The sequence below is a fragment of the Asparagus officinalis genome, chromosome 7 (assembly GCF_001876935.1).
Source record: "Asparagus officinalis chromosome 7, Aspof.V1, whole genome shotgun sequence".
Taxonomy (NCBI): Eukaryota; Viridiplantae; Streptophyta; class Magnoliopsida; order Asparagales; family Asparagaceae; genus Asparagus; species Asparagus officinalis.
In genome coordinates, this window is record NC_033800.1 from 69,372,524 (window position 1) to 69,380,720 (window position 8,197).

The following is an 8,197-nucleotide window of genomic DNA, read 5'->3' on the forward strand; positions in this document are numbered from 1 at the left end:
CAAATAAAAAAAAGTTTGCAAAAAATACTCAAATAGTTTACAAAAGGACCCCAAAAAATTTTCAAAGAGCCCCCAAAATGTTTGCAAAAACCCTCTAAAAAGTTTACAAAAAGCCTCTAAATTTTTGCAAAAAGCCCCTAATAGTTTATAAAAAGCCCCCAATAAGTTTACAAAAAACATCCCAAAAGTATTATATATATAGTTACTATCGTTAAATGGGTAAATGGGTGGCCCGTTTATTAAATGGGTGGGCAAAAACTCACCCATTTAGAAAATATCAAATAGGCCATAAATGGGTAAATGAGCAAAACGTGTCCACTCATTTATGGCCCGCCCATTTAATACCCAAACCCGCTCATTTAACACCCCTAACCGTAGTATAGGTCTTTATTGATAAAGTATAGCTCGCTAAAAATTCTGAAACTTAGTGCAATAAATCAAATCAGATTTTTCTAAGCAATGTAAACGTGTGATGATGTATACAATGTGTTGTTTGATCAATTATTCATGTCAACGAGAGGTCCACTCTTAATTTTTTAGTTTTTAGAAAAATATAGATCTTTATACTAAAGTGTAGCACCTTATCATGAAAGTATAGCTCTTTATGCTAGCGTATAGCTCTTTACTAATAAAATATATCTCTTTATGGCCTCTGAAAATTCTGAAACTTCGTGAAATAAATCAAATCAGTTTTTTCTGAATAATGTAAATGTGTGATGATATATACAATGCGTTGTTTGATCAATTATTCATTTCGATGAGAGGTCCACTCTTAATTTTTCAGTTTTTAAAAAAGTATAGCTCTTTACACAAAAGTGTAGCACCTTATCATGAGAGTATACGTAACGCCCCGCCCCGGAATCCCGGAGTCGGTACGCTACTAGATCTGATGGACTGGCCTCACAAACCACCACATGTCTTTTCAGCACGTTTTGTCCTCACTCACGCGCTCTCTGGAAAACTTCCCAGGGGGTCACCCATCCTAGAATTTCTCCAGGCCAAGCACGCTTAACTTTGAGGGGGTCACCCATCCTAGAATTTCTCCAGGCCAAGCACGCTTAACTTTGGAGTTTCTAAGAGTTAGATTTCCGAAAAGAAGATGCATCTTGGTGGTATGAGTATTCCAATCAAATCTATCAAATCTAATCACATCACCCTCTCAAGGGTTGGGGTATTACATACTCCCCCACTTAAACTCACAACGTCCTCGTTGTGCCAAACCATATCATCCAAGACCGTACCATCCGTGTGAGATTCTAGAGGTGGCTCCTACGGCCTCAAGAGGTGTCTCCCGCCCTCTCGACGTAGCACTTTGCGCCGCATAGCACTTAGTTCTCACAATTCCGGTTGGCTTGGCTCTGATACCAAAGGTTTGACATTTCTGGTTTCACCTCGGACTGCAACCTTGTGTGAACCCAGGGGCGTCACAGTTTAAAAACAAGATGCATCTTGGTGGTATGAGTATTCCAATCAAATCTATTAATACTAATCACATCACATCACCCTCTCAAGGGTTGGGGTATTACAAACTCCCCCACTTAAACTCGCAACGTCCTTGTTGCGCCAAATCATATCATCCAAGACCGTACCATCCGTGTGAGATTCTAGAGGTGACTCCTACGGCCTCAAGAGGTGTCTCCCGCCCTCTCGACGTAGCACTTTACACCGCATAGCACTTAGCTCTCACAATTCCGGTTGGCTTGGCTCTGATACCAAATGTTTGACATTTCTGGTTTCACCTCGGACTGCAACCTTGTGTGAACCCAGGGGCGTCACAGTATAGCTCTTTATATAAAAATAAAGCTCTTTATAACCGTTGTATAGCTCTTTATTGATAAAGTATAGCTCTTTATGGCCTCTGAAAATTCTCAAACTTAGTAAAAAAATCAAATCAGTTTTTTTTGAGCAATGTAAACGTGTGATGATGTATACAATGTATTGTTTGATCAATTATTCATGTCGACGAGGGGTCCACTCTTAATTTTTTAGTTTTTTAAAAAAGTATAGCTCTTTATACTAAAGTGTAAAACCTTATCATAAAAATATAGTTGTTTATGTCAAAGTATAGCTCTTTATGACAGTAGTATAGCTCTTTACTGATAAAGAATAGCTTTGTCGGCTCTGAAAATTCTAAAACTTAGTGGAATAAATCAAATCAATTTTTTTTAGCAATGTAAACGTGTGATGATGTGTTGTTTGATCAATTATTTATGTCGACGAGATGTCCACTCTCAATTTTTTAGTTTTTAGAAAAGTATAACTCTTTATACTAAAGTGTAGCACCTTATCATTAAAATACATCTCTTTATACTAAAGTATAGCTCTTTATAGCCGAAGTATAGCTCTTTACTGATAAAATATATCTCTTTATGGCCTCTGAAAATTCTGAAACTTAGTGGAATAAATCAAATTAGTTTTTTCTGAGTGATGTAACATGTGATGATGTATACAATGTGTTATTTAATCAATTATTCATGTCGACGAGAAGTCCACTCTTTATTTTTTTTTATTTTTTGGAAAAGTTTAGCTCTTTATAGTAAAGTGTAGCACTTTATCATGAAAGTATAACTTTTTATGTCAAAATATAGCTCTTTATGACAGCTTTTTACTGATAAAGATAGCTCTTTATGGTCTCTAAAAATTCTAAAACTTAGTGAAATAAATCAAATCAGTTTTTCTCTGAGCAATGTAAACGTGTGGTGATATATACAATCTGTTGTTTAATCAATTATTCATATCGACAAGAGGTTCACTCTCAGTTTTTCGATTTTTGGAAAGTATAGCTCTTTATTTTCCACATAAACAGCTATACATTTCTCATAAAAAGCTAATATTTTGTCCATAAAGAGCTACATTTGTTATTAAAGAGCTATAATTCTCATAGAAGGAGCTACAATATATCATAAGAGCTATAATATATCATAAAGGGTTATAGCCCTTTCAGAATAACATATAACTCATTATGAGTTCTATATCATTCATAAACTCCATTGGCGATTGACGACTTGCTATATAATCTTTATAAATGATACAAGTCGACCAAAAAACTTCTTAAAGCATTTCGTCAAACATGTAATATGCATCAAATAAATTCTATTTAATACACATAATCCTTTTAAATATTACAAATCAACTACAAATCTTTTTGAAGCATTTTATCAAGCACACAATATACAAAAAACTTTGTCTGTACATTTTCGCATTCCAAGCCTTAAATTCAAAGTCTAATTCAATCTAACATAAAAGTAATCTTGTGACTGTAGGCAAATGTGGTGAAGCTGATCTTTAAGCGAGGACCTCGTTGAACGATTAAAGTCAAGATAGAGGATGGGAAAGGAGTTGGTCGGAGCAGTCGGTAGTCGAGGACGAGCTTGGAGTGTTTGAGCTTGTTAGCCAAAGAGTGGAGGAAAACCTGGTGGACTTGATGTCGTGTGCAAGCTTCAAGGTGAAGTCTTTTGTGGAGGAAGTGGAGGAGTGGTAGGAGAAAGAACATAAAGCTCAATCAGAAGAAGGAAATGGATTCAAGGGGTAAGTTGGGGAGTAGAGGAGGAGATCGATAATTAATGGGATAGTGAAAAATTACATGGAATGGAGCAAAGAGTTGAACAGAGAATGAAGAAGAGGGTAATATGAGGATATTGAGCTTTTAATATGTATATAATGTATACTTAAACTTATTATGAAGATTTGGGTTTAAAAATAAGCGCTCTTTGTATTTTTGGGTTTAAGAAGCATTTTATAGTACATGGGTTTAAAATTCTTAGAGTAAAAATCTCCCTGCGTTTGTTTTGATAAAGTTGTAAACTTGTTTTATTTTCATTGTGCAAGGAGATCTTATAAAAAGATCAACTTTTTATTTTCTTCGAGTTTATTGTAATGACTAAAGTTGTAATAGATTCGATAGCAATGAAAATAGCAATATATATATATAGGGAGAGGTTCAAATACAAACCTCACTATCCTAAAAACTAAAAACCAATCCTCTCCATTGGATCTAGATTCATCCAATGGCTGAGATTAAAGCTGCATAAGGGTAATTAGGTAAAATAAGCAGCCCACTAAAGAGAGGTCATTAATGCTTCTCTATTGAGTTCTCCATTTCCCCATGCAACTCTCTCTCTCTCTCTCTCCAAAATTACAACAACTCTCTCTGTCTTCAACATCTCCTTATCCACGGTCTTCTTCAACCTTCGTCTTCATGGTTTATGAAATTATTTTGACGCTTCGTCTTCACGGTCTTCTTCGACCTTCGTCTTCATGATTCAGTGGGCTGTTAAATTATTTTGACGCTTTAATGGTAAGTTTATGAAATTTGTTTGATTTTTCGTTTAAAAGTTTTAGTTTTAATCTTAAAGATCATAGTTTTTTGTTGTAAAAGGTGAAATATTTCACCTTTTAGTCTGAAAAGTTTTTTGATTTTTGAAGAAACCAGTTGAAAAACGAAGACACGCATAAGTGAATCTAGATTCACTGTAGTGAATCCAGATTCAGTATGTGAGGTGTTTTTTTTTACCATAAAAATCGTAATTTTTTGCTGTAAAATGTGAAATCTTTTCATGGTTTAAAATTTTATAGCTTGTTTTCTACCATAAGTTTCTTATTCTTTTTGTTTAAAAATTTATAGCTTGTTTTTTACCATAAGTTTCTTATTCTTCAATATAATCCAGATTCACTGGAGCGAATCCAGATTCACTGGAGCGAATCCAGATTCACTGGAGCGAATCCAGATTCACTGGAGCGAATCCAGATTCACTGGAGCGAATCCAGATTCACTGGAGCGAATCCAGATTCACTGGAGCGAATCCAGATTCACTGGAGCGAATCCAGATTCACTGGAGCGAATCCAGATTCACTGGAGCGAATCCAGATTCCCTGGAGCGAATCCAGATTCCCTGGAGCGAATCCAGATTCACTGGAGCGAATCCAGATTCACTGGAGCGAATCCAGATTCACTGGAGCGAATCCAGATTCACTAGAGCGAATCCAGATTCACTGGAGCGAAAGCTTGGATTACCTGAGCAAAATATATAAAAATGCTAAGATAAATTGCATTACAACTTAACATATATAAGGTAAATTATAAATGGAAAATGACACTGCAAAAGTGCATAAAGTCATAACCTACCAAATATTGATTGAAGATTCAAACATGACTCATGATTATCCCAAATGTGCTGAATACTATAAAAGGACATGATTATTTTTAGACAAATCAAGTACAAACTTCTAGTTGAACATGTTTCCATCACAAAACATAATCAAATTAATAAATGATACCTGAGCAAAATATATAAAAATGCTAAGATAAATTGCATTACAACTTAACATATATAAGGTAAATTATAAATGGAAAATGACACTGCAAAAGTGCATAAAGTCATAACCTACCAAATATTGATTGAAGATTCAAACATGACTCATGATTATCCCAAATGTGCTGAATACTATAAAAGGACATGATTATTTTTAGACAAATCAAGTACAAACTTCTAGTTGAACATGTTTCCATCACAAAACATAATCAAATTAATAAATGATACCTGAGCAAAATATATAAAAATGCTAAGATAAATTGCATTACAACTTAACATATATAAGGTAAATTATAAATGGAAAATGACACTGCAAAAGTGCATAAAGTCATAACCTACCAAATATTGATTGAAGATTCAAACATGACTCATGATTATCCCAAATGTGCTGAATACTATAAAAGGACATGATTATTTTTAGACAAATCAAGTACAAACTTCTAGTTGAACATGTTTCCATCACAAAACATAATCAAATTAATAAATGATACCTGAGCAAAATATATAAAAATGCTAAGATAAATTGCATTACAACTTAACATATATAAGGTAAATTATAAATGGAAAATGACACTGCAAAAGTGCATAAAGTCATAACCTACCAAATATTGATTGAAGATTCAAACATGACTCATGATTATCCCAAATGTCTCCAAAAATTTCTAATGATTAAAATTATTCAAATATATTAACACCGTCACCAATATCATACAATCATATGTTTACAAAAAAATTTATTAACACATTAAACCATAGTAGACCACTAAACCAAATTGTATGATCTGAATGTAATTAGCTTAATACATTAGTTGCTAGCTTTATCCATTCAGTTGTACATAGTACATACAATTATCCAATAGACAATACAAAGATCAGACATCAAATGCATTAATTATATTTCGAACAAAAGAAGTTACATGTACTCATGATCACTAATTTATTTCTCTTAAAAAAGAAAAACTTGGAACCAGGTTTAGCAACTTGTTGCATTTGGGGGATGATCGTTTTTTTTAAAGAAACTTGGTGATTAATTTCCCTGCCTGTGGGGTTCCAACGTTAAGCGTTATTGCCCTAGGATTTATACTCAGGCATACTAAAAAAACAAGTTATTATAATCTCCCCACAATTCTCAAACACTAACCATTTAGTTGTTATTTTTTCACACCCAAGGCTAGCAGTGATTTTTTGTTTGAGAACTTGCAATAAATAGATACTTGACAAAATATACAAATGACTGGGAGCTACTGGTAATCATTTCGTTAACCAGAAAGTGGCATAATGTATGATTGAGAGATCGTTTATCATTAAGACAAATCTTCAAAGCCTAAAGCATATGGTGAGCAAGGTGCACACTGGTATTACTAAGTAGATGGTTGGCCAAGATCAATGGGTTTGATTACAAAGTGAAGTTAAACCAGGGAGGATGAAAGTTAAACCAGGGAGGATGAACGGTGCAGCAGATAGCCTCTCTAGAGAAACGAGAACAAATGTCTCTAGTTCTAATAATGATAGTGTTTTACCTTTTATTCCAAGAGTCCAATAAAATTGACATGGGAAATTAATCAATTAAAGGCTACTCACTATAATATCAGGAGTTAGACTCACAAAATAGAAGGGCCCTCATTCAGTATCGGCAAATATCATTAAGGTAATGGGGTTATAATTAATACTGTAAGGACAATATCCTCATCAGCCAAATTCAAAGAAACTTAAGGAGTCGATACTAAGAGAGTATCATGACATCTTTAGTTGGGCATTTTGAGAGATAAGAACCTTACAGAGACTTAGGAGGAAGGCATATTATTGGACAAAGATGAAAAGAGATGTACAAAGGCATGTGGAGGAGTGTGATACCTGTCAAAGGCACGAGGATGTATCTTCGACTGGAATCAACCTCTGCAGATATCTCACCAGATAAGGGAGGACATGTATATGTATTTCATTATTGGATTGGTCTAAACATGGAGAAAAAAGTGTCATCATGATCGTAGTTGACGGACTGATTTAAATATGCCCTTTTCCACTCAAAAAGTTGCTCGAGTATTTTGTGATAGAGTCTTAAAATTACACTGCTTACCTAAATCTGGCATGGGTGAAGTGTCAAAGGACTAGCTGGTTTGAAGGGGGTTATTCAAGCCTACACCAAAGGAAATGGTTGCCACAATGATGGACGGTTTCAAACTGACAGACCATAGCACTTTGGTCGCTTCGTTGACTGATGCTACATTCAGCTCTCCTATCATGAAGTTCCATGAGCATTGGGTGACAGTTATAGAGAGTGGCATAGTTATTTCAACATCTTAAGACCAGATCAAGGAAGATATGTTGCCGATGTGAGTGAGAATATAGATACTACAGGTTTCCTTCAAATTATAACTTGTGTAACTCTTTTTGCATGGGCTTATATATAAACTGTTTGACACAACCAGTAATGCGTGGCAAGATATCAGACCATTGTAATGGCTCAACAGAAATGGTTCACAATGATCTGAAGCCGTGTCGCTTAGCACCAATCCTATAAATAGGCCAGACTGTTAGGATTTTCATGTAACTAGTGTAATTGTCAAAAAAAGATAAAACCCAACTTTCAGAGCTGGTCTCAATTCCAAAGGGCATCTCACCAAAAAGAAAATGAAAACTAACCGGCCCAGTGTCAACTACATCAAACTTCCACAAAACCTCAACCAATCAGATCAAGAATCAAAACCCCCAACCAAATTCCACAAAAGAACCAACAGACCTTAAACAAAGCCACAATTACCACAAAAAAAAACGAATCAAAATAAATTTAAAGCTCCGTAACAAAACGAACCTAATAACCCGGTATCAAGAATCAAGACCCCACAACCAAATTCCTCAAAGAACCAACAAAATCTAAATAAAGA

At 34.7% G+C, this 8,197-nt stretch overlaps 2 protein-coding genes across 2 annotated transcripts in view; both read right to left on the reverse strand.

Moving 5' to 3' along the window:
• Positions 1-4,124, reverse strand: part of LOC109850090 (heterogeneous nuclear ribonucleoprotein 1-like) — a 42,163-nt gene extending 38,039 nt beyond the window's left edge. The window contains exon 1 of the mRNA XM_020420005.1: positions 4,113-4,124. The gene's annotated coding sequence lies outside the window, so the exon portion shown is untranslated. The remainder of the gene's footprint in view (positions 1-4,112) is intronic.
• The window catches only part of LOC109847305 (heterogeneous nuclear ribonucleoprotein 1-like), a 15,488-nt gene that overhangs the window by 6,877 nt on the left and 414 nt on the right, over positions 1-8,197 (reverse strand). The window lies entirely within an intron of this gene.